The sequence below is a fragment of the Pteropus vampyrus genome, unplaced genomic scaffold (genome assembly GCF_000151845.1).
Source record: "Pteropus vampyrus isolate Shadow unplaced genomic scaffold, Pvam_2.0 Scaffold177, whole genome shotgun sequence".
Classification (NCBI taxonomy): Eukaryota; Metazoa; Chordata; class Mammalia; order Chiroptera; family Pteropodidae; genus Pteropus; species Pteropus vampyrus.
Window position 1 is genome coordinate 3768965 of NW_011888958.1, and position 8141 is coordinate 3777105.

Here is an 8141-nt window from a genome sequence, read left to right on the forward strand (position 1 = left end):
GAATGAGGAGCAGATGAAAGGGTGCTGCAGTGGGTGGAGTTGATCTATCTTTGTGAAGAACAGGATTCATTATGCTGACAGAGCACGAGTGAGAACAGGAGGGGGGGGGAACACAGGAGACCCAGAGTATTTCCGTCCCCTACACACTCAAGGACACTGCAATCAGGCACAGTGGCTCATGAAAGGGATTTTCAGCAGGGAAAGGGAGAATGATTGGAATTGGGGGAAGATGTGGGTGATAACTTAAGAAGTTTGATAGGGAAAAAAATACTTAGCTGATTCTAACGTGTTTATCTAAAGGGTTACAATGTTGAAGTTTTTGTTGTTGTTTTTTAACTAAAAGATAAGGTGGGAATCGAATTAAAAGTGCTCAGCATTATAGAACTGGGCTATGACTTGCCATTGCCCACAGAGCTCATTGGTAAGATGCACGTTTTCCTTAGGGTAGATGCTGAAGTAACGCAACTGTAGGGTTATGGCGTACGCATGCATATGTGTTAAATTTTAATAGGTATTCCTAAATCACTTCACAGTGAGGGTCTCACAGCAGTTTGCATGAGTTCTTTAAACCTTTACCTACTGTATGCATGGCACTGTGATAATTACAGAATATAAAGTCATAAAATAAAGATCCTAAAGCATGACTCAGCATCGCCAAAAGTGTAAGGAAAATGGAAGGAGAGATATAAAACAGTAAAGTTTATTGTGAGAAGTAAGATTATGTGTAACTGCCCTTTATATTATCAGTATAATTTTTAAAATAATTTTTGAAAAGCAAAAGAAATATCTGAACTATACAAAACAGATTCCTAGAACATCAATGCTTTCAAAAAATCTAAATTAATATGTAAATTTATCACAATCTCATTAAGATTAACAGGATATTATTTTGGAAATTCAGAATCTAAGTCTAAAGTTCATAAGGAAAAATAAACGAGCAAGAATAATTAGAGTAATCATGGGAAAAAAAAAAGAGTAATAAAGGAGAGTAGCCTTAATACTTACCAGATAGTAAAATGTGTTACACAATAATTTAAAAGTTAGTTTATGAATAGAAATTGGTTCATGAATAGACCGTCAAATCAAAGAAAAAAATAAAAATTCTAAAAATACTTCGGAGACATAGAGATGAAAGATAAATTGTGCTATTTAAGATCAGTGCAGAAAAGATAAATTACTGGATAAATGGTATAGGCAAAACTATGTAGCCACACGGAAAAAAAGAATAGAACACCAACTCACACCAAAAAAATAAATAATAACAATTGAAAAATTTAAACATTAAAAATAAGAAACTTCAAAAGTATTAAAAGAAAGCAAGAGACATTTTTTTATACACTTGGAGAGCATAAGACCATTCTAAGTAAGGTATAAAATCCAAAACCCATAAAGCAAAAGACTAATAAATTAGATTAGACAAAAATAATAAATTTATAAATGGCAAAAATTACCATCAATGACAAAATATAAACCCAATGGAAAAATAAGCAACTCCTATCACAAAGTGCTAACTTCCTTTTTTATTTAAAGAGCTTACCTCAATAGATAAATGGGCAAAGGATCACAAGAATCAATTCACAGAAAGAAAAACTTTTTAAACACACAACGGTATGTTCAACTTCATTCATGACCAGAGAAATGCACAGGAAAACAGCAATGATATTCCCTTTTTTGGCTATGAAAATGGCAAGGATCAAAAGGTTAATCACACACTACCGGAAGAGGGAGGAGAAAGGCATACACTGCCGATGGGAGTGTAATGTGTACGATGTCTATGGAGGGCAGTTTAGTAATACTTAATCAAACATATAAAGAAGCATATTCTTTAACCCAGAAATTCCTCTATGTAAACCTTCACGGCTGCAAGTTCAAGGACAGCCCCAGTGGCTGTTAATAATATCAAAAGATCCAAAACAACTTAAAGTCCATCATCAAGAAACTGGATGATAAAGTACAACCAAAAGCTAGAATAAAACAGAATGAAAGCATAGCACCGTCTGCTACCATTTGTACAAAAATAAATTTAAAAAGCATACATACATAATGCAATATGACATTTCTGGACTGGATCCTGGAAAAGTAAAGAACAATAGCAGAAAGCCTAATGAAATATGAATAAAATCTATGCAATTTAGTTTCACTATATAACGTTTTGGATTTTACTCTAGGAGCATGTATTAGCTATTTAAAACACAAAATTTAATTTAAAAAAAAAACTAATTACTTTGCGATTGAACTTACACCATTCTATGGTATCCATATCCCTCTATACATTGCTAATGAGAATCATCGAGAGTACGTGTATTGCTTCAATACTTCTAACACTTCCATTATTGCACCTAAATACACATCTGCCTCAACTACTAGATTTTAGGTCCTTAAGAGTAGGGGTCATGTCAACTCATTTCTGTACTCAAAGGATCTGGAGATCACTGTCCACATGGTAAGACTTTTTAACAAATGAGAACTGAAATCATATTCTGGCCAGTGATCAGATTTTTGATTAGGAAGAAATTTTGTATTGCAAATATCTAAACAATTCTTCTCGAGTTTCCCCAATCCTTAGTTCACAATGACATGGAAGAAAAAAGCAAGAGGCCAAGAAGGGTGAAGTCATGCTCACTGAGGATTTGGGAAAATAGAGAGAAGCATTTTAAATAAACTACCCTCCAACTGAACTTTCTAAACATTTTGCTCTGTGCTAAGAGCTGCAGGGAATATAAAGATAAATAAAATCCAGTCCTTACAGCAGAAGTTAGGCAAAATTAACTTAAAGTCAATACTTGAAAAGGTGAAAATGTGAAACTGCCTAAAATTTTCAAAATATTTTCACAAAGGCTATTAACATGCTTTTCAAAGAAAAATTACTTATTTGGCAATATAAAAAAAGTGATAAAACTCCAATTTAGACAAAGTTTTGGTTTTCTACGATGTCTTCTCAGGAAAAAAAAACTGTGGCAGCATGCTAAAGAATGTCCCAAGAAAAAAATTCTAGCCTCAAACCCCATCAATACCTAATTTTCTAAATATTCAAAATAAAACAGATAAATAACTTAGGAAATACTCTGAGGTCCCTGAATGAGTACTCCAAAAAGTACCGATAGTTCTGTGCCCCCTCCACAAACCCAGAGCTCTGTTCTTTAGCGTCAACACCATCAAGTAATATAATCTTGGGCAAATCTTTTGATCTCTGTGAATATCTGTTTTTCATCTATAAAATGAACAGATGACAGCTAAGGCCCCTTCCAGGTCACACCCCAAATACAAACTAAGACCTTGAAGTTATTTCATACAAACGCATCAATGCATGCTTTGTCTGTGTGTACTGGGAAAGGAGCTACCTGTAGTACTTCCTCCCTAGTCCCAGAGTGGCCTAACACAAAAAACAAAATAATATCTGATTATAAACAGATGCCATATGTAAACAGTTTTCTATTCAAATCTGTTGAAATTACATTAAAAATGTGTATGTTGTACAGTGAAACATTCATTCAGTTGTGCATTCATTCATATTTAGAATTATAAAGCTTCTAACTTAGTTTTTAAATGATCTTTTATGGACTAGTTAGTTCACAAATAACTTCTGTAAGTTATCTGCAAGAATGTATGCTGCTACTTGGTATTTTTAGTTTGTTTACCATTTTTCATAGCATGGAAAAAAGATGTGAACACTAGGGGAAAGTTACAGGCAATGCTCATCCATGTGCAATGCAAAGATACAGGAACTATCAGTGGGTAGTTGTTCTAATTTATTTAACATAATCCTTAGCTCTGACCTACTGGCTTGAAAGGTGATTATGTAAAAAAAAAAAAAAAAAAAAAAAAAAAAAAAAAAGGCCTGTAAGAGGGAATATGATAAAACCACGCTACAGTATATACCGAGAGTTTAATTATCTGTCAGCTGAAGTTGTCTTTCAAAACACAGAAATGACATTACACTACTAACAAACATGGTTTTCTTCTAAAGAAGTTCTTTTCCCCTAAATAACCAGTATTTTATGGTATGAGTTCCTTATAAATACCAACGGGGAAAGAAAAGAGTTTTCCAAGATACATATAAAAAAGTTCACATTTCCACAGTGAAAGAAATACTTGAGTAGATGAGGATATGAAATAATATCCACCTGTAGGATTAGCCAGAAAGGCCTTCCTGAGGAAATGAACTTGAACGTGTTTCAAAGGAGGATAAGGTAACTGACAGGTGGTGAGAAAAAAAGGGAAATTCCAGGCAAGGAAAAAGCTGTGCGTAAATCTGCCTCTGTGGTTTCTCAAGAAGCAGAGTCACGAAGTGATCTGATGTGCGGCAAAGATTATTTTAGTCGTTAGGACAAACTGAAGGAGGATTAACTATATGTTACTTCACACTCCTAACCACAGTTTTCTCATCTGTTACAAAAGGTTGGACTCGATGACTTCTCTGGTCCAGTGCAGCTAAGAGCTTGCTTGCTTCCTACCAGGCACCGCACTGGCACCTAACGCTTTGGCGACCCTGCAAGGCATGTGGCTTATTCGCCCCATTAGACAGATGAAAAGAGCAAGGCTCGGAGTCCTCCAGTTAGAGTTTTAGAAATTAAAAGGAATATGCATGATAACTATTGTAGAGAAAGAAGTAGCATATGAAGACTAACAGCTTCGAAAATCAGAGCTCCTGAGTATAATCAATCAAAAACAATTTTTACATTCTCCTCTTAAGAGCGCAAAAGACTATGGAGCTGTATCAGTCTTCCTCATCATGCCAAACAACCATTCAAAGGAAAGGAAAAGGGTAGATACCATCTTTACTTTGAAGAATGTCCTTTAAGGGGAACACAAGGAGGCCTGTGCCTACTCCTGCCCCAGTAGTGACTCTCATTTAATTCTGTATTTCCTCTGCCTGTGGTGTTCATGAGGTGGGTGTTATGCTGAATACACAACACATTCCTTAGCCATTAGAACAGAGATTAGCAGTTAACTGAAGAGGCTTTCCAAACCTCAGAAGCACTTAAGACAACCCTCACACCCAGTTTAATCTCCAATGCACAAATTCTCAAATGAGGTATTATTTTTATACAAAAGCTCAGTGGCCATTATCATAATTTACTTGTAACTATTTAATTGCAGAATTCTCTTATGAATAAATTCACATCCGGTAGCAAAAGATAATCCAAAAAGTAAAACCAGTCTTCAAAAAAACTTCAAAACTAAACATTAATGAGGTCTACTTATTTATAAACAAGTGAGTTCTTCAGATTTAGCTCCTGCTCCATCTTATTTCTTTAGACAAACATGTGGAATTAAAAGAACCCATCTTCTCAAACTAATCAAAAACAGACTCACAAATATAGTGGACAATTTGGTGACGGACAGTGGGGAAGGGGTTTGAGGGGCTGGGAGAATGGGGTGAAGGGTTAAAGAAATACAAATTAGTAGTTGGTAGTTGGTCAAGGGGATGGGGAGTATGGCATATGGAATACAGTTAGCATTAATATGATGGCTAGGTGGAGGGCCAGGGGAGGGAGGAAGCAATTGAGGGGATCGTTTTATGAACTATATAAATGTCTAACCAATGTACAGTATACTTGAAACTAATTTAAATAAATAAACTTCTTTAAAAAAAGGAACCCATCCTCTGCTGATGGGGTCCTGGTAAAACAATTTGGGAGTATCTATTACAATATCCCATGACCTGACAACTGCCTAGAGAAACGTATGACCACGTGCACAGAGTCAAGGCCAAGGCTATTCTTTGCAACTTTATCTGTAATCTGGACCTATCAGAAACAACCCAGAAGTTCAGCAATAGGAAAATGGTGGGAAAACTATAGTATATTCCCATGACTAGTCTACATAACACTAAGCAGCAGTTAAAAAGGAGGGACTAGACAGACAAATCTCCAACGCATGTAACTGAATAAAAAAAAGAGTTACTGATATTCAATATGAACCAACTAGGTTAAGTTTTAAAAGACAAAAATACAATATTTTTATCTCATAAATAGCAAATCAACAAAGTGTTTGCCTCTGGAGAGCTTGCAGGTGAACCAGGAAGAGGGAGGTGGGGAGTAAACCTTATAGACTCATTTATTACTTCTATTAAAAAATTTTTTAAAATATCTCACAAGGATTTTACAGGGTTATTAAGTGACTTAGAATTAAAGAATAATGTGATATAAAGATAATACCTCTGCAACTGCTAAATTAAAATCTAATTAAATGCAAGAAGACAAATTATAAGAAGTAACCATAACATCACAAATGAGGCTGGGGTTTTACTTAATGAAGAACAGAAGACTTTCAACTTAAATGGCCACATGAAGCTTCAGCTGGTATAATTAATTATTATTGGTGTGAGCCTGCACACACATATTCTTTTTCCCAGGCTAGAAACTCTACAGTAACTGAATGAGGACCTAATACAGAAATGTTAAAATTATGTTAACATCACTCAGTTAAAATAGTCACGGTCCCTTTTAACCCTTAAGAATCCTTCCCCAATAATAGCCTACGTTTATGTGAGAATGCAAGCATAACTTTTTTTCTCCCTCCTTAATTCCCCCACCACCACCACTACACCCACTCCTGACCTATGGATGTTGTCATTTCCCCTTAAGAACTGGATCTCTGAAGGCGGGCGTCTCCTCCCACACCCACATGCTCGCAGCGTGCACCTGGGGCCTGGCAGCCGCAGCACACCCAGGGGGCCTGGAGCACCCGGGGGGCCCAGCGTACCTGGGGTATGGTCCATGGTTCCACCTGGGGCACAAACCCAGGACTTTCTGCGTGTAAAGCAGACGTGCTAACCACTACACTATGGAGCCACCACCACGAACATAACTTTTTAATAAAGGTCAGCTTATGGTAATAATAATAAGGGTCCCATTCATATAGTGGACACTCCAGCAAAACCAGGGCCTGGTTGGGAACCATTTACCTCCTCTATTTCCAACCCTGTCAAGGAAACATCAGCCAAGCTGTCTTTTACATAACCATCTATCTACATTCCTCAGGGAAAAAAAATGAACTTTCAATTCAGGGAACTGCATCCTCAACATTCTACCTATCCATAACAGATGCTGGTGTGAAAAAGGAGGGAGGAAGGGAAAGAGGGAGGAAGGGATGGAAGGAGGAAAGGGTGGAGGGAAGGAGAGAAAGAGAAAGAAAGAGAGGAAAGGAGGGAGATGAGGGAGGGAGGAGAAAAGGAAATTTGTTGTTGTAATAGATATCATCAATGTAAGCTTTGCTTCAGATACAATCAAATGCATCTTTCTCATTTTTAGTTAATGCCATAAGATTTAACAGGAAATAAAACTAACTGTAGAAGAATAAATGTCCTCACTGTATCATTAAGCATAAAAAGTAACTTATAAACAGCAAATACAGTATGATCCCAGTTTTGCTTTTAAAATATATACATGGTTACACAGAACAACAAAAATGAAAGAAAACTATTAAAATGTTAGCAGTCCTAAAGAATATATGACCCAGTTTCTTCTAAAATAAATTATATAAAAAAGAAGAGGGAAGGCAAAATGATACAGATTAAGAAAGATTTAAAAGAGATGAATGCTGTGTGTTAACGCTTGGTTCCTGATTCCAACAAACTAACTGTAAAAGAACAATTTAGAGATAATGAAGGAAACTAAACATGGACCAAATGACTAATTAGTAAATAATACTTTAAAATAATCATCAACTTAAATTAAGATTAATAATATTGTGACAAATTTTTCAGATCATTATTTGTTCAAAATGCTTAAGTATTTACAGGTTAAATGGTATAATGGTATGATACCTCTGGGCTGTGCTTTAAAACTTAAGATAGACAGCAGGAAGACGATAGACGGAACGAAAATGACAAAATGTCTATAATTGCTGAAGCTAGGTGATGTATTCTCTATACTTCTGTGTACATTTGAAAAATCTCAAAAATAAAAAAGTAAAAATGCTACCAGGGACAGTTGCCTCTAGGTGGAGGAGACTGAGTCATCTGGTGGAAGCTGGGTGATTTTTTTACATTGACCTTGTGCCTTTTAGACATATCAAGATTTTATACAACAAATGCAAATTATTATGGTTACTTAGAGAAACCATGTTCCTCTTTTAGTAACGTATTGATTGATCTTTCAATGCCCATTTCCAACGATGCCACCTCCATGGATTTA

The 8141-nt window shown here is 35.8% G+C and overlaps 1 protein-coding gene across 11 annotated transcripts in view; it reads right to left on the minus strand.

The window, feature by feature from the left end:
- The window catches only part of SIPA1L1 (signal induced proliferation associated 1 like 1), a 348029-nt gene that overhangs the window by 248590 nt on the left and 91298 nt on the right, over positions 1 to 8141 (minus strand). Inside the window, exon 1 of one of the 11 annotated variants that reach the window (XM_023537068.1) lies at positions 2041 to 2060. The exons of the other annotated variants lie outside the window; for them this stretch is intronic. The gene's annotated coding sequence lies outside the window, so the exon portion shown is untranslated. Of the gene's footprint in view, positions 1 to 2040; positions 2061 to 8141 lie in introns of those variants that run through there. 11 annotated transcript variants of the gene reach the window in all.